Genomic DNA, 23693 nt, shown 5'->3' on the forward strand with positions numbered 1-23693 from the left:
TGTCGCTTGCAACGTTGTTCGGTGGAGCTATTGTATTATATTATTTGCTATTCCTTGGCAAGATACATGTATGTATAAACATTCATTGATAGTCTTTGTATATTTGAAAGTCTGTGTAGGTAGTAGAAATGATGTTGCTTATGTTTGTGGTTTATTGTTTTTAAAAAGATCCTTTTGTACACTTCGTTTAATATTTCTCTAGAACCAATTACATTTCCCTTTATTACTTAATTAATTTCCAAGAAAACAGAATGGGAAATACAGTAGATGGAACTACGGTTGCTTACAGCAAACGAACTCGGAAAATTGCCAACGACGATAAGGAGTTTTTTTTTTTTTAAATCTTTTGATCTAAATGGAATTTTGAAAACCCGATGCAAACACGTGAACAATATGGGTGTTCTTTAATGTTGAAAGGTGGTACAACAAACAATAGTCCGTCTTTATCAAAAGTAATTATACCGGTCAAGAAGTTAGTCATAGCTCTAGAGCTAACATTTTTAGTACTTTTCTATCATTATAGATGGGATTTTATAAGTTGAGTTAATTTTGAGTTTAACGTTCCACTTAACAGCGAGGCTACGTAACTAAATAACTCACTGCAAGTAAAATAATAATACAGTGGAGTCTCGTTAATTCGAACTTGGATAATTCGAAATATTGGATAATTCGAACAGAAGTCCATTCCCCTTGAAAATTGTATTGAAAACAATAGTAAAACATCGTGGATAAATCGAACTTTTGAACTTATGTTTTGGATAATTCGAAGTAAATACAGTTGAAAAATGTTAATGTTGGACAGATGTAAACAGAGAAATGCAGTTTTAACGTGTTTACAGTTATCCAGATGCAGCCATAGGGAAGAGTAATACAAAAGAGAAATAGAAAATCTATGTAATGCTAAAGATGAAGGTGAGTTGGGGAAAAAGTAAAGATAGAGAACGTGTGCCAATCTCATCTTGTTTCAGAATTGGTTGAAAATTTAAGATGAATTATTGATAAAGACAACCAAATGTTATTAATATCGTATTCCACGCAATACATGAAATTCAAGATTTATTGAACATACACAAACAATCAAATTTAAGTAAATGAGGTTTACGACTTCTTAAAAGTGAGAACAGAGTATTCAAATTGTTACTGGTGTTTAATTGTTTGGGCTATTCAATGTATGTTGTAGTGTTGTACGTAAATATATTTTCCATTGTACACGTAGTTTGAATTATGTGGAGTCAATGTCGTTTGTTAGTTTGCGGTATTCGATCACGCAAATAATAAGCCGCTTTAAAGGTAAAGTCTATACCATATGAATATGTTTTTGATGAACAGTACTATGGTTTGTTTGTTGTTATATATGTGAATATGAATGTTGTTGAATAATTCGAATTTTGGATAATTCGAAGTTTTTTCTTGTCCCCTTGGACTTCGAATTAAAAAGAGTCCACTGTAATAATAATAATATAGTGTAAGTTAACGGAGTGATATAACCAAACAGAAAGAATTATAAAAAAAAAAAAAAAAATAGTAAGAAAGCTAAAGGAATAAATAACTCTGGGAGATAGTACAAAGGAATGCTTACTAGCAGTTTCAACTTCATTCAGTAAATATAGACCACAGGAAGATGTTTGCTACCACCTAACGGTCAGATGCATAATTTCTACTACTTTTCTTTCAGCAGCGGAAAACAATATATGGATGGCTACCGTAAAAAATCACCATTACCCGTTACAATATTAAGGCATTGACTCCATTAACAACTTCGACCAAGATAATTGCACTAGTTATTTATTTTCAGAAAGGATTTTAAAAATCACTTTTGATTAAGAATTTTCGAGTGGAGTAACGGACCGACATAAGTAACCATTATTCCTTAAGGTGTGAACGGATTGACTATATTTACCAACTCGACCAGATAATTATTCTGGCTATCTATTTCAAAAACAGAATTTAAAACAACTTTCTTTCAGGAGTTATCATGTGCACTAACGAACAAACATAAGTTACCACTACCAGTTAAGTTATTGACGTATTGATTCTATTAGCAAACTTGGCTGAGATAATTACTCTGGGTATCTATTTGAAAAACAGGATTGAAAACTTCGCTTTCGTTCAAGTGTTATCGTTTGCACTAACGGACAAACGAAAGTTACCTTTACACGTTAAGTATTAATGAAACGACCTTATTAAAGAACCGCTCTAGCAAAATAATCGCTCTAGCTATATATTTCAAAAAACACAATTCAAAACTTTGCTTTCGTTCAAGACTTATGCGCTAAAGGACAAACGTAAGTTATGATTATCCGTTAATATATTACCAGATTGTGCCTATCAAAGAACTCGGCCGAGGTAATTGGTCTAGCAATCTATTTCAAGAAACACAATTCCAAAATTCACCTTCCTTCAAGAGTTATTGTGTGCACTAACGAAGAAACCTAAATTGCCATTACCCCTTAAGATATTAAAGGATTGGCTCTATTAGCGAATTTGGCCCAGATAATTACTCTAGCTATTTAAAAAAATCAAACCTTTGCTTTCATTCAAAAGTCATCGTGTGCACAAACAGACAAACATAAGTTATTATTATCCGTTAAAGTATTGACAGATTGACCACTAGTAAAATCAGCCGAGAAAATTGCTTTAGCTTTCTATTGCAATAAACAGAATTCAAACATTCATATTTGTTCAGGATTTAATGTGTCAATAACGAACGGACTTAAGTTTCTGTTACCCATTAAGAATATTAACGGATTAACTTCATTAATAACCTCAGTTGGGTTATTCGCATTAGCTATCTATTGTAAGAATTGAATTCAAAAATTCACTTTACTTCATGAGTTACTGTGTGGGGTAACGTATGTACATAAGTACTGAAGAATGAACATATTAAGATTGCGATATTATATGTCCCACTTGCGTGAGTATAATAATAAAATTAACTCTGGTAAACAGTGAAAAGGTTCACGAACTAGAAGTTTCAATTTCCTGCGCTAGACCTTACTTTCAAAAGGAGGACAAATAGTAAAACCTAACAGGTAAAACCTAGAAGGTAAACCTCAGAGAGTGTTAACTATTTCAAACGGCCCAACAAATAAAAATATGCTACTTAAATCAGTACTATTCTTCAAGATCTGACAGGAATGCGGTTACTCAGTAGTAGAGCGTTCACCTCTGGTGCGTGGGGTCCCTGGATTTATTCCAGCTCGCGGCAAGTGGACTTTGTTGTGGACAAACACCTTGTACGTGGGTTTTCTCAGGGTTTTCCCGTTTCCTCCCATTATATTCTTTCCACCATTGCATTCATCATCACCGTCTCCTTCAGCCTAGCCGGCATAACTGTGAGACGTAAAACTGAGAGATTTCATTTTATTTTTTCCAAGACTTGGCTAACAATATTAGATAGTCCTAAACGTTGCCTGAGCTTTAAATACTCTGTACACGGTTTTCTATAAGAATGTCATGAATACTCAGTGGGATAATGCTATTTTCACAATAAGGGCGGTTACGGATTTATCACTATACAATAAATGGGAATGTAAAGACGATCAGAACTATTTCAATTGAAAATCATTATATAATACAGTATCTCGCACAGTATATATTTGGCCATGTACAAACCGTTTTATATATTTGGCTATATGGTTAGTCTATATGGTTGGATTCCGGGCGTGATTTCATGATAAGTTGTAGATCCACATCTCATACAACCTTGATCCTGAACGGTATTCTTAACTGAAATCAAACAGTCAACGAATTTCTAGAAGAAAATCGATAAAGGGAGAGAAACAGAAAAGAAGAGGAGAAACGCAAAATTGACTTAAAAATGTTTCGCTTTCTAACTAGTAAGCTCAATAAAAGTAAGGAAGCAAAGAAAACGACATATCTTAGCTTTTACAGAACATAAATATGGTGATTATACGCACGTTTAAAGTGTGTATTAATGGAAATTTATTCAACGAAAACTTATTCTCCCCCCAAAAATACATTACTGTTTGTCGAAAAGCATAGGAAATATAAAGGTAATCAAATAATTGGCTTCATCAATCAATACAAAGTATCTGTCCGAAAAATAATTTTGTGTTGAAGCTTCTTTGACGAAAGAATTTGGAAAACGAGAAATAATTTTTTTAACCTGTTTGCCTGGAGCAGTGGTTCTCAACCTAATTCCTATCACGACCTCCATTTTATCACATCCTCTTGCCATCGATCCCTTATAATTTCTGATTTGTAATAAGCGTGTATGGGATTTTTAATATATCTATTGCTAAGATTACACGATATACATGTATTTCTACAATAGTATAATCCATTTCGTGTATATAGTGGATATAGTAACTTCCCTAAAAGCGAATGCGTTAAAACCAAATTTGATCAGTTCATTCAAATTACAAATACAGAATCCGATCCGTCATACTGTTTCAAAATGGAGGCGGTTTGAAAATTTTAAAACTTCGTAACTCAATTAACTTAGGGTCATATAGAAATAATAAAAACTAAAGTGATTTCTAATTTTCGTTTAAAAATTTCCACGGTTGTTTAGAAAGTTCTGAGTATTTTAATTTTCGAGAGGCTGCCGCTTTGAGTTACTTCAAATTGTTGTAAATTTGGTACATTGTTGTGTATGTGTTCAGTATCACCAAAAACTGTTAAAAGCAACTTGTTTACATATAAAAGTTAGGAAACAAATTCCAATACAAAAAATCTACCTACACTGTGGCTAGCCTGCTGGAAAAAATACTATTTGCTCACACACATACATACCTCATTAGATTTTAATTTTAATTGCATTTCAATACTCACAAGGGACATCACCCAATTGTCCGGCTCCGATTTCAATGAAATTTTTCTAGCTGATAGAGGACATATATGTATTATTTGTGATGACAGAAATTTTTGCCATGGTGCATGTTTTCTATTTTTTATAATTTTTAAAAGTTATGATGTGGTTATTAGAGATTACTGCAGAAGTCACTTACTAACCTTTGTAAACCGAGCGTTAATGAAAGAACAACCATGTAGATACATATAAGGCTTAGGGGGAAGTTGTAAGGTAGGTATGACCTTGACGGCAGCCATCTTGAAAAACGCAATTTTGAATTAAAATCAAGTTTTTAAAATAGGAATAGGGTAATGTGATACATTATTTCGGGCTAGAATTTAATCAGGAAGACAATAGTGAAGCTAGTTTTGAGACACACTCATTTAGGGAAAAGTTACAGGCATTTAATTGTTCACTTACTACGTGCGAAAGTCCCTTACCTCCGCTTCTAACCCGCGTATTACTGATAATAAGTGGATAAAAGCTTCGGTAATACATATTATGTCTAGAGGGAAGTGACAAGGTAAGGATACCCTTGACGACAGCCATCTTGAAATCCGCCATTTTGAATTAAACTGAAGTTTGAAAAATGAAAACCATAGCATGCGACATCTCATTTTAATAGCAAATTTTCCCAAGAAGCCAATGGTTTTCTTATTTTTTTTCTATAAGTAAACAGTGTGAATTTGGGACTGCTTCTAATGAGCATCAAACGTCCATTATTTGATCTTTCAAATTGGCAACACTCCTAATTTTCACCGCATGTTTTAAGATTCCAACTGTCGCTCTGCAATTGTTGCCATGGCTCATGTTTACTAAATTTATTACATTTTTTAAGAGTTACGATTTGTCAGTTCGTGAATAGTGTTGGGATAAGCATCCAGCAATCTTTCTGAATTTTGAAGACTTGCAATGTAGTTATTTATTTTAAACGAGAATACATGAAAAAAAAAGAACTTGTGGAACTATGTGACGTAAAGGAATACAAATGAAATTATAACAAATTGGTATTACACGAACACAAAATTATCAGGAAAGGTAGCCTACATGTTGCGCAAACAATAAACAATAAAATATTTTTAATAAATACGACATTAAAGAAACAGCAGCAATGCTAGAAAATATCAAAGAGGCATTATATGACTGTTCCCACAACATTGTTTGTACCATGAGCATAATATGAAAACAGGCAACTTGTTTATAAAGAGGTGTAACTTATTGAGTGCCCGATCAATACTGATTATAAATTTTACAATCATGAATCATCGACAACAATCGCTAGAAAACGAATGACTTTTTTGTCTGACTAGCTAAAAAATTGCCATAGAAAATACATAAATAAATACATAAAGAAAGAAAGAAATATACAATAAAGAAATAAATATAAAACAAACAAAAGACCCTTGATTTACAACAACAATCATATTTCGTTTTCCTTTTTGAAGTGAATTTTCATTTCATTTTTCGTTCCATCTACTACGCAAGCCACGTCTTCGGTATTACCTGAATGCAAATTTGGAGTTGTTTCGTTGTGCGATGATTCATGTCAGTAAACGAGTTTTTGAAGGGCAGGTATAGGAAATAAATAATTACATGGCAAATCTTCAAAATTCAGAAAGATTCCTGGATGCTGGATGCTTATTCATGAACTGACAAATCGCAACTTTTTAAAAAATGTAATAAATTTAGAAAACATGAGCCATGGCAACAACTGCAAAGTGCCAGTTGGAATCTTAAAACATGCGGGGAAAATTAGTAGTGTTGCCAATTTGAAAGATCAAATAATGAACGTTTGGTGCTCATTAGAAGCAGTCCTAAATTCACACTGGTTAATTATAGAACAAAAATAAGAATACCATTGGCTTTTTGGGAAAATTTGCTATTAAAATGAGATGTCACATGCTATGGTTTTCATTTTTCAAACTTCAGTTTAATTCGAAATGGCGGATTTCAAGATGGCTGCCGTCAAGGATATCCTTACCGTGTCACTTCCCTCTAGACATAATATGTATTACCGAAGCTTTTATCCACTTATTGTCAGTAATACGCGGGTTAGAAGCGGAGGTAAGGGACTTGCACGTAGTAAGTGAACAACTAAATGCCTGTAACTTTTCCCTAAATGAGTGTGTCTCAAAACTAGCTTCACCATTGTCTTCCTGATTAAATTCTAGCCCGAAATTATGTATCACATTACCCTATTCCTATTTAAAAAAATTGATCTTAATTCAAAATGGCGTTTTTCAAGATGGCTGCCGTCAAGGTCATACCTACCTTACAACTTCCCCCTATGCCTTATATGTATCTACATGGTTGTTCTTTCATTAACGTTCCGTTTACAAAGGTTAGTAAGTGACTTCTGCAGTAATCTCTAATAACCACATCACAACTTTTAAAAATTATAAAAAATAGAAAACATGCACCATGGCAAAAATTTCTGTCATCACAAATAATACATATATGTCCTCTATCAGCTAGAAAAATTTCATTGAAATCGGAGCCGGACAATTGGGTGATGTCCCTTGTCAGGTATTGTTCCTTTTTTATTTTTATTTTATTTATTTATTTATTTTTATTTTTTTTACTATTTCAACTGCAGTTCTCTTTAGTTTCATATCGTACCTCTTTCATTTAAATTCATTTTTAAACAACTGCACCTGTTGAAAATGATTAGTAGACCTATTTCTTGTTGGTGATTCTAACAGTATACAGAAAATAAAAATATTAGTATCAGAACAAAATTCAAATTTCCGGTTTAAATTCTAATTATATTTATCCTTCCGCTTATCTTCGCGACATTCCATTAAATCCTCTAGTAACCCCCAGGTTGAAAAGCTTTTCTAGAATGATCTTTTTGTCCTTTCAAATGGGGACTTTTGAAATCCACGTGTTCAGAACTAGTTTAAATAATAATAATAATAATAATAATAATAATAATAATAATAATAATAATAATAATAATAATAATAATAATAATAATAATAATAATAGGGCCTAACAGCAGCAGCAGTATAGTTAAGTTACGAATAATAATCAATTCAGTAAACTTCCTTTAAACGAATCCATAAGTAACCCTGATATTTAGTTCTCAACTTGTATGTAATTCCCTGTCTTTCACGGGAGCAAGTGACTGATGATATGATTCCCTTGTCTAATTGTCACCATGGTGGCGCCAGCATCATCGGAAAAGTTTTCGTCGATCACTTACTTTCCTACGACTCTCCATGATTTTTTTTCCTACTTTCAACATGACGACAGCATCCCTGAAGACCTTCTTCTCCTCCCCGTTCTCTAGTATTCCATCATCATGTTCTGCACTATATTTCTTTGCTTTTTTTATTGTTATTTGGACTCTTCTTTTGGCTATCTTTGTTTTTTTTTCTTACTTTTTGTTTCGGAGAAATTTCAACAACCTCCTAGATTTAATGTGCTTCTTAGCGCTAACTCAACCTACAAAAGATAGATGGCGAGAAATATATCAAAAGAGAGGGCTATGCTGTGTCCGGCGTATTCTACCGCTCCACAATAATTCTTATGTCTTCTGTTTGCTTTTTGTTGGCATTGCTCTTGGTTCCAGTACCAGAGGCGCTGAATCTCATGTCTTTCGAACAGACATGCTGCTCTTTTTATCCCACATGAAATGACGGCAGTCTCCATTTACTTTGAACCAAGCTGGACTCGCACAGATACACAGAAAAAGACTGGAAAAAGAGAAAACCCAGAAATGAATGGAGAAAGGTAGAAAGAACCAGAAAGAAGAGAGAAAAAACTGGCACCAAAATTGACTCGTACAGAGAGAAACTCTCTTATTATTATTTTCTTTGCAACTGTGCTTTTATGATGGACGGCTCAGATGAATGAGTTACGATCCACTGCTTCGCTCACATCTCCCATATCAGTGTAAAAATAGAAAAGAATAATAAAAAAGGTTAAAAAAGCAAAATGTATGCTTTGATATCACAATATTCTCAGCTACGGGTTGAAGCAGCGTTTGAAAGTAACAGATATCTCTATTTTCTAAAGGGGAAAAATAAATATAAATCACTAATTGAAATCATGACATATTGTAGCTGCTATGATTTTCCTAACAAAAAATAACAGAAAGCTATTTATATATTCGATCTATATCATTCTCTTTAGTATTTGTTCACTAAATGATGAATGCTGTTTTAACAAAACAAAGGTAACTCCCATATCGTGTTTTCTATTCCCGTCGCCTCTAATATCAAAAGAAAACATCTATTCCGTTAGGTCAAATAGCTTCATCTATAGCATATTCGAAAGAATGCTTTCCTAACCCTTTTGTAACAACGCTTTAATATAAATATACGTACAAGTATCTGAGACTGCTTACGAATTCCATGCATCAACAGAAATGAATGCAAATATGAATATGTTGAATAATCATTATTCTTTATTGTTTGTATTTGCTATATGATGTTCCTGAATACACATCACAAACACACACACACACACACACACACACACATATATATATATATATATATATATATATACAGGGTGTCCCATAAATCCGTTTATATAGGCCATCTCGGCAACTTTTGAAGATACGAAAAAAACTATAAGCGAGCAATGCTATTGGAAAGTGTATGTTTTCAATCTAAAATGTTGAAATTTTCCGAATTGGACCAACTATTTGGGCTCTACATTAGTATAGCGCCCAATGGTAAAGAAAAATGCAACGTTGTCATATCTTTGTTGGATAACAATGAAGAAAAAAGTGTGTTGTTTAAGTATCCTGGACCAAAGAGAATCGAAGGGGCGATCACAATGAAGGATATTAAGAAGTATGACACGTGACGTCAATCCAAGGCAGTGTCATCACCATCAGAAGGGAGGGGGCAGGTACGGAAAATAAATTAAATCGAATTTGTTTATAGCAAACTGATATTAATGGCTACGTTACACTGAAGAAAAGGTTTGGCCAAATTGACCAAAAAATAGGTGCTGGTGACCAAATCGTTTGATCAATATCTCGCCAAACAAACGTTTAGTCAGCAGCACGAAATCATTTGGTTACGATTTGTTTAGTCGCAGGAACCTAGTATTTGGTTACCAGTACCAAATATGCATTTGGTAATTTTGACCAAATAGTGACCAAGTAAGTAGGATTTGGTTGGGAATATCAAAAATTTGGTTAAAATGTTCCAAATTTGGTTCTTGGGACTAAATAATTTGGTTGTAAATACTAAACCTGCATTTAGTGAATTTGAACAAAACATTTGGTAGAAATTATCAAATACTGTTGACATAGGTACTAATCTGAACATAATAATATGGTTATCGCAAAAGTCATGAGAACTTTTTTCTAACAAATGTCGTCACAAAGCAAGAAATTCTTAAACATGCAAATGGAAAGTTAGTACATGTGTAAATATTACGAGTGGGTTGGATGAAAATACACATCCCGTAATAGCTTTTTTAATGTTTAAACCATTTCTTAAAGTACAAACAAGGAAACTTTAAAGCAAAAAGTCACCAATCGTGTGCACTTCATGGTACGTTTCCACTTATCTCAAACTATCTACGTTAAGTGATTCCCACTGGCAAAAGCCCAAACGGAACTTCCATAAAATTAAATCAAATCTTTCATGTTTACGTCCCACACTTATGCCGTGGAGGCTAAAGGAGACGGTGATGATAAGAAACGAATGATACAGTGGAATGAAGAAAGTGGGAGGAAACGGGAACCCCGATGAAACCCAAGCACACAGTGTTTATCTACTACAATGTTCATTTGACGCATTGTTCCAAGTTGGGAGGGAACCAGGGACCCCATGCACCAGAGGTGAACGCTCTACCACTGTACCACCGCGACTCCTCTCCACAAAATAATTCGTTTTACGTACATTGTTTGTGCCCTTTATGTCAAAGGTGACGGGTGATTAATGGAAGGGATTGATTGCAACAAAAAATGGTGGAATGTGAATGTGTGAGCAGGCACGTAGCCAGGATTTCGTGAAGGGGGGTCCGTAACATGAAATATGGTCATCACACCAGGGGCTCGATCATTCTAAACAATTTTACTGGAACATATATTGGTTCATTTAGCCAGGATTTCGTAACGTGGAGGGGGGAAGCGTGACATGAAATTCTGAAGGCCCAGGAGCTCGATCAATCTAAACTACTTTACTATAAACATATATTGGTTTGTGAGAATATGTTGGTAAGTATTTTAATAAACTATGAATAAGTCTCGAGTAAAATAAAAATAAAATTATTGAAAAAATTATACAATATTTACATCCTTTGTTTATTCAAATATAACAATTTTCCTTTCATTATGATCTCAGCTATTATAAAAAGTACATATTCACTATTAGAAAAAGTACATATTCAATAATGTCTTGTAAAATATTTTGCAATATCTGCTTTCCTTTTTCTGTTGAATGAAATTTTAACAGAACTTTCTTTCCACATATATTTTTGTTTTTATTATTCCGTCAACTACTGTCTTTTTCAAATGACAGGTTAAAGGAGGAATAGAAAATTGTTTTTGAAATAACATGTTTGATATTGCAAGGATGCGATGACGAAAAATTATGATTAAAAAAGTCTACTGTTACACAACGGCACTATGCTTTCGGAAACTTGAAATCTTCCTGACTAGTAGCAGAAATTCTGAGAATCCCGCAACTTTTCTAGAAATTTCAAATTCCTTGACTCTTCCAGGATATATCGCTCACCTCACAACCATGTATTGCAAGTAATACAAATTTCCTCGTAAGAAAGAGTAACCAAAAACTTCCTGATTTTTTTAAAATTTTTTAACGCGAACCTTCTTTTTCTCATTTCATTTTGTTTCATTCCTCCTTAAATTTACATTTCTGGTCTCGAAGGGGGGGGGGGGGGTACGGACTCCCCTGGCTACGTGCCTGGTGTGAGGAAACGGGAGAACCTCGAGATAACTCACGGACACGATAATGTCCACCACAATCTCTCGTGGGAGGAAAGAATTGTGATTTTTTAACAATTACTTCTGATGACCCCCTTGAATTTTACCTATGCCGAGTAATATTTTCATGTCGCCCAGTGGAAATCTTTTAGGAGTTAGTAAGAAGTAAATTAGAGAACAAATATTTCTTCAATAATTATTTCGAGTGGTAAAATGAAATGAAATCTTTAAGTTTAACGTCCCACGGTTATGCCGGTTAGGCTAAAGGAGACGGTGATTATGAGAAATGAGTGAAATGGTGGAATGAAGAAAGTGGGAGGAAACGGGAGAACCCCGAGAAAACCCACGAGCACGGTGTTTGTCCACCACAAAGTCCACACGGCGCGAGCTGGGATCGAACCAAGGACCCCAAGCACCGGAGGTGAACGCTCTACCACTGAGCCACCGCGCCCCCTATTTCGAGTGGTGTCTCAAACGTAAACTTATAGGGAAAAGTCGGACAAAACCGGAACCAAAAGATGTTTTTGCTTGTTCCTCAGCATCTATGTGGATAGTATAGCTTGAATTAGTTTTCAAATGCTAAATATATTTGTTATTGACACAAAAATGTTTATTTCAGTGAAAAAAGCTGGTAAATTTCGAGAGCAAAAACAATTTTTATAGGGTATGCAAAAACCCGGTTTTGTACGACCAGGTCGGACAAAACTGGGTACATATAAAATAATTATAAAAAAACTTTTCTTTTACAAGAAAAAATATGTAATTACTCCCAGAACCAATACAACTGAAAAAATATGTGAGCTTTAAAAGAGGGCTAGACTATATTAGACCAATAACACAGAAAAAATAACTTTAGGTCACGACTTTGTTAAATCTAAGAAAAAAATCACAAATAAAAGTTTCATCATATTCGTCCACTTGCTAAAAGCTTTGTGTGCCCATCCTTTACAGTTAAGACACTGTATCTAACCTTCTTAGATTTACACTGTACTACCTGGTTCTGTCCGACTGTTGATGTCCCGGTTTTATCCAACTACGCCATTATTCAGAACTATAGGCCTAGCATCTCTCAAAGAGCACACAAATCCTGATTTAAGACATGAAATAATAGCACGAAGAGTTATTATTATATGTTGTATACTTACATAAGTCAATCTTCCAGTGGTTAGGAACAGCAGCATATTATCGATGGGAGACAAATCAAAACATTTCTACATAAATTCTTCAACACATCGCCAACAACAAAGGAGCCACTTACTCAGCTTTCTCTTAAACTAAGAATGACATGGCAGCTGTTTCAGCTAATTCCATGCATTGGCCGACAGATAGTGACACTAATATAGCCAGAAAACCCATTTCACGGTTTTATCCACCTACCAGGTTTTATCCTACTTTCCCCTACGCTTTTATTAACGTATTTCTCAGGAAATATCGATCTCATAGGTAAGAATTCCCATATTTAAATTCCATATGAAAAGTTCTTCTAAAGTATGCTTCATATTTCGGATGAAATTCATCGACGGCTCCGGAGTCGGTAATGTGACTTATAGTGAGCTATTCTTGTCTATCTCGTTTATATGGATAGCCTCCGTCGCTGACGCGTCTGCACTCTACGGACGCACACCGTTGCTAACCCTCGGACACCTCTGCAACGCTCCTCTCCTGACTCGATTAAATAGCATTTGTGCTTTCTAGTGGCCACCTAGCACAAGTTGGATGATGTTTTATGCGCCGTAGTTTCTATATCACACGTTCACACTGCATTTATATTCATGACTACATCACAGTTAAAAATAACGAATGGTAACCGCTACCAAGTGAGCCAGAGTCAATACCAAGTGATATGGGGAAGAAAGTAAACAATACTCCTTATTTTTTCCGTATATTTTGGATTTTGTGCATCTATAAACTGTGAATGCACCAGTTTATTTTGCAAACTTCTTGTGTTAGTGTCATTTTATTTACCCCTTTGCGGAAGTTTCTAGTAGAGGAATAGGAAATGTACTAACCCCTTTTGCAATAATTTTGCTTCCTGCCCTAGCGTCGTCAACATAACTTGCCCTCTTCATCTGTATATAAAGACCTATTGTTATGCCAAATTTACGACCACTAAAATAACCAATACATATTACATTACAATAAAGCAATATATATAATAAAGTAAGCTTACCTCGATTTACATAATTAATCACACACTTCAAGCATTCATTCTGTGCAGCTAAATAGTCAGTTTTATTTGTCACTAACATATGCTCAAAACACTGATAGCTTAAATAAAGATTACCCAGAAGTCAAATCGATACACGTGTCTTTGTAAATAAACACTTTAATCAGGAAAACCAAATCTTTACAAAATCACTTAAGATTTGTTTGGCATAACCAAGTTAATCAACCAAATGTTTTGACCAAAAAGTATAGTGTTCATGACCAAACATGTTTGGTATAAATGACCAAATATTGGTTAAACTAACCAAATAAAGTGACCAAATGCTTTGACCAAACAAATTTGGTATTCCTGACCAAGCCATTTTTTTCAGTGTATGTCAACGAGACGAGACAAGAGCAATTGAATAAAATTAGAAAGGGCTATATTCAATTCACTTTCTTTTTCGTACCTGGCCTCCTTCTGATGGTTAAGCCACTGCCTTGGATTGACTTTGCGTATGATCCTTCTTCATATCCTTCATTGTGGTTGTCCTTTCTATGGTCTTTGGTCCAGGATACTTCAAATTACACACTCTTTTCTTCATTGTTGTCCAACAAAGATATGGCAACGTTGCATTTTTCTTTACCATATACTGTATATGGTTTGGGTACAAAACCTCGCGGACCAAAGCCTCACTGCCCAAAACCTCGTGGTACAAAATCTCGCCAGGCCAAAACCTATATTTGTGACATACCTCTTGGCCATCCGACCGATCTCGATCAAATTTTCAACATAGATTAGGTTAGGACCTTTTTTTTCTTTTTTCCTTTTCTTTTCTTTTTTTTCTTTTTTTTTTGTAATTTCACTTTGACGGCATAATGAAATGGAGTGGAAGATATATAAAATAAATGAAACTTATTAACTCTTGAACCACGAGACCAATCTCGATCGACTTTGCCTGACAGATCAGGTTACGGCCTGGGATGTTTTTTATCATTTCACTTTGACAGTGACCTTAGGAAATTCTAACAAAACCGAATAATATTTATGGAAGTATGAAATAATATCTGCGTTTTTACGTTCCTCGATTATGTCTTGTAGGTTAAAGGAGACGTAGATGATCAGGATGAAGGAAATGATGGAATGAAGAAAGTGGGAGGAAACGGATACCCCGAGGAAGCAAACGCATACGATATTTTGTATCTTCTTCTTTTTCTTTATTATTATTATTATACTATACGAAATTATTATTATTATTATTATTTGTAATATAGAATTGCATTCCGGGAAGGTTTCATTCCGGAATTTTTGGCCACGCGAGATTTTGGGCGGCAATGTTTCGGCCGTGAGATTTTGTCCGTATCTCATATATATTAAGTATATAAGGTTATTAAGAGACATTTGGACACGTTAAGAAACAACTCGACACTACTCTGAAAGTTACGATAATTTTATTCTGCGAAAGCAATAACATTTGACAATAATCCTTGCGCTACGTATAAAACACAAAATCTTTCCCGTAAATATAGTACTTGCAAATGCAAGAACACGTAAACGGAATGGTGCGGATCTATAGATTTTGGAAGTCTTGCGAGAGAACTCGATACGTACTATGGGAGATGTCGACACTATATAAAGAATGAAATCCTTCACATCTTTGAAAGCAATGTCCTTTACGACAAGCATAAGGTTTCTACTATCTACATATGACTTAGTTGCAAATTTTGCTGCAATTCATTACAATTAAGTTGAAATACAATAACACTGAAACAATGTAAGCTCGTTAATAACAAACTTTGTTTTCAACCTGTTTTGCAACATATTGTATTTCAATATTTCACTATGCGTAATAATCAATAATCGAAAATCACAATTAACACAATCATTTTCGGAATCCATATACAAAAAATCCAACACAGGCTGATTTCTTCCAACTGAAACAGAATTTCTTATAGTTTCTTTCAGAACATTTGCCAGGGTTCCTACGAACAAAGTTGTCGTAAGATGAGTTGAAATTGTTTCTCAAACTGCGGAAGAAAGATACATTAAGGATTGACAATTTTGAGTACTGTGTAGTGGAAGCATTAGAGGCTTTCTTTAGTACATCAGGATCTTTGACACATGTACTGTGCTATTCTAAAACCAAAGATACTTTTCCATCAGGCTTATACCGGAATAAATTACCCAGAAGCTGAGAAAGCATGTTTGTTATGTAACCTAAACCTATGATGTATCACATTAAGATGAACCTGACGGTAGTCCTTTATCTGATTACTTTCCTTATAACAAAGGAACTACATGTCGAGATCTCCCTACAATCACTGTCGATTTATCCCCTAAATACATTGATCAACAAATGCTGGCACGAGTTGTCATTGTAGCAAGCAATGTGTGTCAGCCTGGACACGTGCATACGGATGGTATGTCACAGAATATTTTGAGCCTTTGCCTCCTCTCATCAGCACATATTACCGCTATACCTTATTTTCGATTTACTGAAATTTATGACATCTATATATTTTCTTAAATAAAGCTTTATGTACCTATTTTAAAGGCTTCTGCTTCCTTTACAACAGGCAAAATTAACTTCTCTGCATATGCAACTTGTCACTGAGAAACGATACTAACTTTCCACGTACTAAGTGTTTCTTCTTGCGTGCGTGTGAACACTAGTTTTGGCAGAGCTTAAAAGTGTCGAGATCTCCCTAAATGACCCTATATACACAGAAATATACGGCAGTGGTGCTATTCTAATTTTTTAACAACCAGTTCTCTCTCCCTCTCTCTCTCTCTCTCTCTCTCTCTCTCTCTCTCTCTTGTTGTGTTGTTTGTGTAAATACTTCAACATAACTGGCAATACAATACACAATACAATACAATGCACAATAGATCTCCTCATTTATTAACTTTCAAATATATTCTTTTAAATCAGTGCAATATTTCTCAGTAAATATACAACTTCCAAGAAAAGTTTTAACTTAGAGTTTACAATGAAGTAAGAAAAACTATCGTAAGGACATATTTACCAAAATAGTTATTTTTTAACATTTAGAAACAACTATTGCTTGTTATTATTTTCAAAAAATTAATGAGGTAATTATTTTACTAGCAACCATCTATAAAGGAGGTTTCTGTATGTGACCTTTCAATGCATGAGCCCGAAACCACCGAAAAACATCGTAAACTAAAGTTCCAAGTATAATTCATAACATTTTTCTAAACAGTCGAACATGAAAATACAATTTTAAGCTTCTATATCTAGTATTTAGATCTAGTATCCAAGTATTTAGAAATTATTAAGAAATATTTGTTATTTGTCGTCACAAGGGGAAATAAATTTATATCTAATAATATGTTACTAGGAAAAATTTGCATCGCAGAATGTGAGCCCGTAGAAGATATGCTGATATTAGTTTAAAGTCAAGGCATACTATCCATCTTAGAGGGTTGATCGTGATGTCTGCAGAGAGGACGCAGCTAATAGTTCGAAGCTTGCTGTACATCAAAATGAGTAGAGTTGTATATGCGTGTCTGTTGTGTATGGATTACCTTCTGTGTCTCCAATGCTAGGATGACACCAACAAACGTGTACTATATAAATGAGTTGCGTCAATGTACTTATAGAGGAGCAGCATAAAGCCGAATGGTTGTTCCGCGGAATCGCTACTCGCATGGGTCGTAAAGTATGAGTAATTCATCATTGGTGTGCACGTTGGATAGCAGAGAATTCATACAGACGACATGCGCTCCAGCATCCATCTGACTCATATTGGAGTATCTGCATAGAAGGATCTTTAGAGTGGTCTAACAGAACGACTAATTTCAGTGCAAGTGTACCAACTGTGCCCCAATGTGAGGATACGTACATTGCGTATGCGGGGTGTTGGAAATTCGTGTCGTTTGATCACCCTAATACTTATCATTAATAACGTCTTCGGTTATGTCGAAAATACTCCAGTGTCAAGATGAATTCACGACCATGGTGACCATTAAACTCTAGATAGAGATAAACCATGGAATCCAATGATGAATCTCATTTCTTTTTGTTAGGCCCGTGATTGTATAGGCAAGAAGAAGAGTGGGAAATGTTCTGAGTTTGTTCATACTCAGGTCTTACAGTTAGAGTAGCATAAATTTCATATGCCATTCGTCTTTCACGAAAGTAGAGCTAGTGCGGTGTACACACTAAGGTCTTCAATCCTATCCTCGAACTGTATCTTGACCTCGCATGATATCAGTTCTCATAATGCAAGGTTATCTTGCCCTACTGTGTGTAAGTCTTCTAACTTGGACTACTAGATCGAAGAACCTAAGCCCTATTGAGTACGTCTGGGACAATTAAGACAACTTTTAACCTCCAGTTGGTATCCGTCAATGATGATTGGTCACCTACTCGAAGATCGAGAATAAGAGTTAGATACTGTACCCTTGACATTCAGCATCTGTATGATAGACTACCTGCCAGAATAACCAGTGGCTTTTGTGGCCGTTCGTGGTGATTGTACGAGTTATTGATTTGTGTACTATGTATTTCTGAACACCCTTTATAATTTGTTCGGAATGGCCTACAGGAATCACATTAGGATTACTTAACTACATATCATCCTAGATTGGGAATTCTAATTGGTTGTTTGTAAAAAGAAACTTCCAGCAGTGTATTTTATCAATTCACCATATTAAGTTTAAAACACCAATTTTTCTTTATCTCATAAATTAATTTGGCATAAGATATGTACACTCATGTACAAAATGACTGTCGCATATCTATAAATGTCTTCTTGTAAGAATATAATTTGATAATGATCTTCAGGGTACTTTTAATACTGATACTATGTGTATAATCGAGAAGTGTATATTTGTGGTAAATTTCGTAGGAAAAGAACTATAAATACGAAAATTAGAATGAGTAAAACAAAATGTTGATAAATGTACAAGAAAATTTTATTTTCGTTTTATTGTTCTAATTTACTGCTCTTTTGACATGAAATTTGGCACATTATACAAATAATGTGATTATACAAATACTAACATTATAAGAAATACCGGCCGAATTCGTTACGAAATTATATTCCTACAAAAACATAATTATAGATATGCGACAATAATTTTGAACATGAGTGTACATATGTACTGCTTGGATGCCAAGTGACCTAAGTCCAAAAAATATTAAAATCGAGTAATGCCAGCATTTACATTTCACATGGTACATTATTTATCTGCCAAGTGTTTATTGTAAATTATTAAGATATAAACTGTATACTTACGGTTTTGGTTGCCAACGTACAGAAACATGAATCTTTCGTGAGATATTGATCTTCAAATGTATATATATATGCACACGAGAATAGATTTATTGAAAGTATTTTAGCTTCTATCTGCAATTAGGATACGTATAGGAAACGTTTGGCATCAGAAGTGTCACTATTTATCTCAACGACACTCAGAACTATGGATTGAACATTAATATTAGTCATTTTCGATTAATTTTATATGGCGTCCCATTCCTACCCCCACCTCACACCTCCGCGCCAGTGTGGGATAGAGTTGGACTTAAACGACATGTGGAGTGTTACTAATCATACCAGTGACTCCAAAACGTATGGATTGAGTACCACTTTCTGCCTTTTTGATTATTTTCATAAAAGGGATATTTAAATTTGAGGGAAATTTATTAGTACCATTTTTCCTTGATTTTCTAATATCATTTCAGAACTCTTTACATTAAATTTTCTGAAATGGGAATATGCACCTATATCTATCTATCTATAGATAAATAAGGAGATATGTACTGTAATTTATTAAAGCAGATCCTCCCGTGGAATAGCACCTTCAAAACTCTTCATTGTAACATACGTTTTGCAGTAAAAACAACTCTAATGGGTCGTACACTATGGTGCAGTATCTACAGTGTGCTATGAGTGTAAGATCAAAAATCTAGACTTGGCTTTCTTTCAAATGATACTGTATTATTGTATACAAACTCATATTCGGTAAGTTTTTTTTTTTTTTTTTCACAGGGCATATTTCTCTCAATTTATTCATTTTATGACTATTAAGTAGAAAACTATAGCATAATAAAGGTTTTTCTTATATATGACTCTGCCAACTAAAAGGTAAATTCTATTTGAAATTGAAACTAAATTTGTATGTACTTTATTAGTGGAAACGCATTTAAAAAGTAATGCTCACTTATATTTATAAAACAGTTCCTATTAAATAAATAGTATAAATAATTCAATTTACGCAGCTTTTGGCAGCTAGTAAGGTCAACTGAGTCTAAGGTCTGTAATGTCTTCTTTTTTCAAATAAGAAACTTAGGCTTCAGTATGGAAAAATTGTTAGGCGACTACAATCACGGAGTAATTGACATCAATTTCGGCCAATCAGAAGCAAGTATTTGTTGCCGTTTAGAGCTACTTCGGTGAGCAAACTGAATGTCAACGAATTCTTGCTTATAATGGGACAGATATTCCTCCAGATTTTAAATTAGAACTGTTATATAAATTACTAAAATTCTCTAATGGCTTTTCACTAAGGCATATACATCATATTTACTCTGAATAAAATTTACTATCTTTGGTGTTAGTAACGTAAGGAAAATATTTATAGCCCATTATAAGTACTGCATCGTAGTGTACGAATCCTTACAGTTGCTTTCACTTGAAAGTTAAAATTACAACGAACAGTTTAGCGAGTGGTTTTCCACGAAACTTAAGCCACTATACATATTTTGGTGGTCGAGACAAACACTTCTTATTACAAAAAAGTACATTCAACCTATGTATTTCAGAATTAATCGAAACAAACCTAACAGTTCCACATACTTGCAAATAACACGTCTATCTAAAGAACTTTTGGACATAACCATAAATAGCCACATCTAACGCAGTTGAACAGGGATCTTCTCCATGGCCGCAAATTGCGCTTAACCATATACTAAGAAAAGCGCGTAATCAGTAAACGGAAAAAAATGACAAAAGGAAAAATAGTAACGGAAAAAGGAAAGAGACTATCAAAATAGACATTGAACATAGACCTCTAATACTGAAATAGACCCTGAAGAAATTATGTCATCCATCACGTAGTCATGTCAATCGTACTCAATAATTTGGAGTGAGATACGAATGTTTCGGTGTAAAACGTTTCGATGTACTACGTTTCAGTGTAGAACGTTTCGCTAAAGAACGTGTAGGTGTGAAACTGGTTCGGTATAACATTTCTAATCTTTACATCGAAACGTCCAGTCGTTCTAACGAAAGTTTTTCAGTAAGAAGAAATAAACTCATAAGAAGTTACTCATTAAGAAAAAATAAATTCACGAAATAATAAAATATTTAAAATAAAAATTAAATGTTGCTATGAAATGTTACTAATTTACATGAAATAATTATTTTTGTTTCAAAAATTCATTTGGCAATATGAACGAGAAGTTCATGGTTAATGCTTTCTTAATGTTGTTACCAATAGAAGCTGGAAATTTTACTACATATGTAGAAACTTAATACAAGTATCCTTATGTATAGCATGTATTAGTGGAAGTGTCAAATCAGAAGCAAGACTTTATTAACGTTTGGGAGGGAAGAACGACGAAACTCAAGATACGTAAATTCGAGTCGAATATAGATGCTTCGCACCTCTCATTATAAAGGATTTTAAATGCTCTTCTAAGAGATGAACTTCTATGTGGGATTCAAATAAAAAAAATGGCGGACATGAAGTCAGAACAAACAAACAAAACAAGACAAAAACGCCAGCGTTACAAAGAGGCTGAGAAACATATGTACAAATGCAAATTTAATGATATAATTACTTTGTTAAAGAGAGTTGTGTATAATTTTAAATTCTAAATTTGGTGATTCTGGGGAAACTGAAGTTGTTCAGATTCTCTTCAACAGAATTCCTATGAGGCAGGTACATACGAAAGAATTTATTTTGGGAGGGCCCAAATTCAATTTGAGAATAAATTATATTAAAATTTGTAAAATAACTTCTAAAATTAGACTAAATTTACGCATTAATTAGGATTTCGGGGGAAACATCCGGGACCCTCTCCCTCCTGGAATGTAGTCTGTAAATGGATTTCTCAGGAACGTTGTGCAATAGATTTATTTGTTGACGATGAATACTTTGAAATAAATTAAACTAAATTTTGAGTATTATTATTTATGTTATTATTGTTATTCTATTGTAAGTTGAACATATTATCATGAAAATATATCATTCTATCATGAACGCACTCCAGTATCATTCTGTAATTTTTAATATTTTAACCAGTTTACGCTATGGCACGGTAACTATACTACGGCACCTTGAGTGTAAGATCAAAAATTCAAAGTACTTTTTCTATTAAAAATATCAAGTTCTACTTTATTTTTTCTACGTGAACTCCCTTTTTCTTCAGTACGGGTATATAATTAATGCTGATTTTTTTTTTTTTTTTTTTTACACCGAAACATCTCTTACAGCCAAATTTCGTAACACCGAAACGACCTACACCAAAGCAAGCGATCCATTTAGAGTATGTTGTAATAGAATAGATAAGTATAAGAAAAAATCAACATATATCGTTAAACTACTAATGTACAGCCAGCCACAAAAGTAATTCCCCCCCCCCTAAGCGCTCTAATTCCATTACCTGGGGTCCAGGTCATTTGCGGTTGTGAGAACGCCTAGACAGATGCAACCCAAATCACACGTAACTTTTCTCGTCACTGACAGCAGTTGGTAACACTGAGTCAAGTCTGTATGGAAGTAAAATTGTGAGTAGATGACGCACGAAACATTTCTCCATTCTGAGATCAATCTCTCTGGTTCAGAGTGTGTTGTCCATGTTAATCTCAATATTGCTGTGTATGTAATGTTTCTTTTCATTATATACTATATAATCAAAGAAATAAAAACACTGATCACATATGAATCAGAAAATGCTTGAAAGCAGCTGAAAATATCAAATATAGAAAAACTGCTGTAAAATAACTTTGTAAATTATTCCCTCCATTGAGAGACCTTCCCCAATTCTCCTCATTCCAACATTTTCTTCCTTCTGGAGGAGAGAAGACCTTGTTTATCACACTGAGTATGCATTGAAGTTGAAATTGAAACAACAAAACTTCAAAAAGCTTCAGCCTGGCCGGGACTCGAACTCGAGTCCACCAAAAAGAAGTTCAATACGCTAACCACTTTTTTTTTCAACTGACTCACCGAACGTATTCCAATAACTTACTTAAACTACTTATATCTAATTTTACTTGCTTTACTCATTTTAACTTGCTTTTCCAATTACCTAGAGCGACAGGGACACGAACACAGAAATACCGAGGACACTTAAAATCACAAAGGCTCTCCCACCGGGAATCGAACCCAGGACCCCGTGCACCAAAGGCGCACGTGCTAGCCACTAGACCAGCAGGGAGGGCACACCACTCACCCACTGTGCCATTTAAACTTCCAAACAAAGTAATACGTAATTAAAGTCGTTTCATGGAATATAACAAAAACAAACAAATATAAATAAAAATATAAATAATAAAATATAAGCAACTTGTATGAGTGCCTTAATGACTTACTCGAGATTTCCATGCTTAACTCAAAAACAAGTTATATATACGTTCCTTAATGAGGAAAATATCACGAAACGTTCTTCAAGTTGAGGCTACGGCATTGCCAGAGCCATAATTGTCGGAGCAGGAGGCAACTGCCCCCCAGAGAAGCTCTGTCGTTTGTAGGGGCGCATTTTCTAACTTAATTTTCTTACTCCATAAACAATAGTAACATGAAATTAGAAATCAAGCATCATATAGGGTCGCTACATTACATAA

Source organism: Thermobia domestica, chromosome 14, assembly GCF_964235325.1.
Source record: "Thermobia domestica chromosome 14, izTheDome1.hap1.1, whole genome shotgun sequence".
NCBI classification, from domain to species: Eukaryota; Metazoa; Arthropoda; class Insecta; order Zygentoma; family Lepismatidae; genus Thermobia; species Thermobia domestica.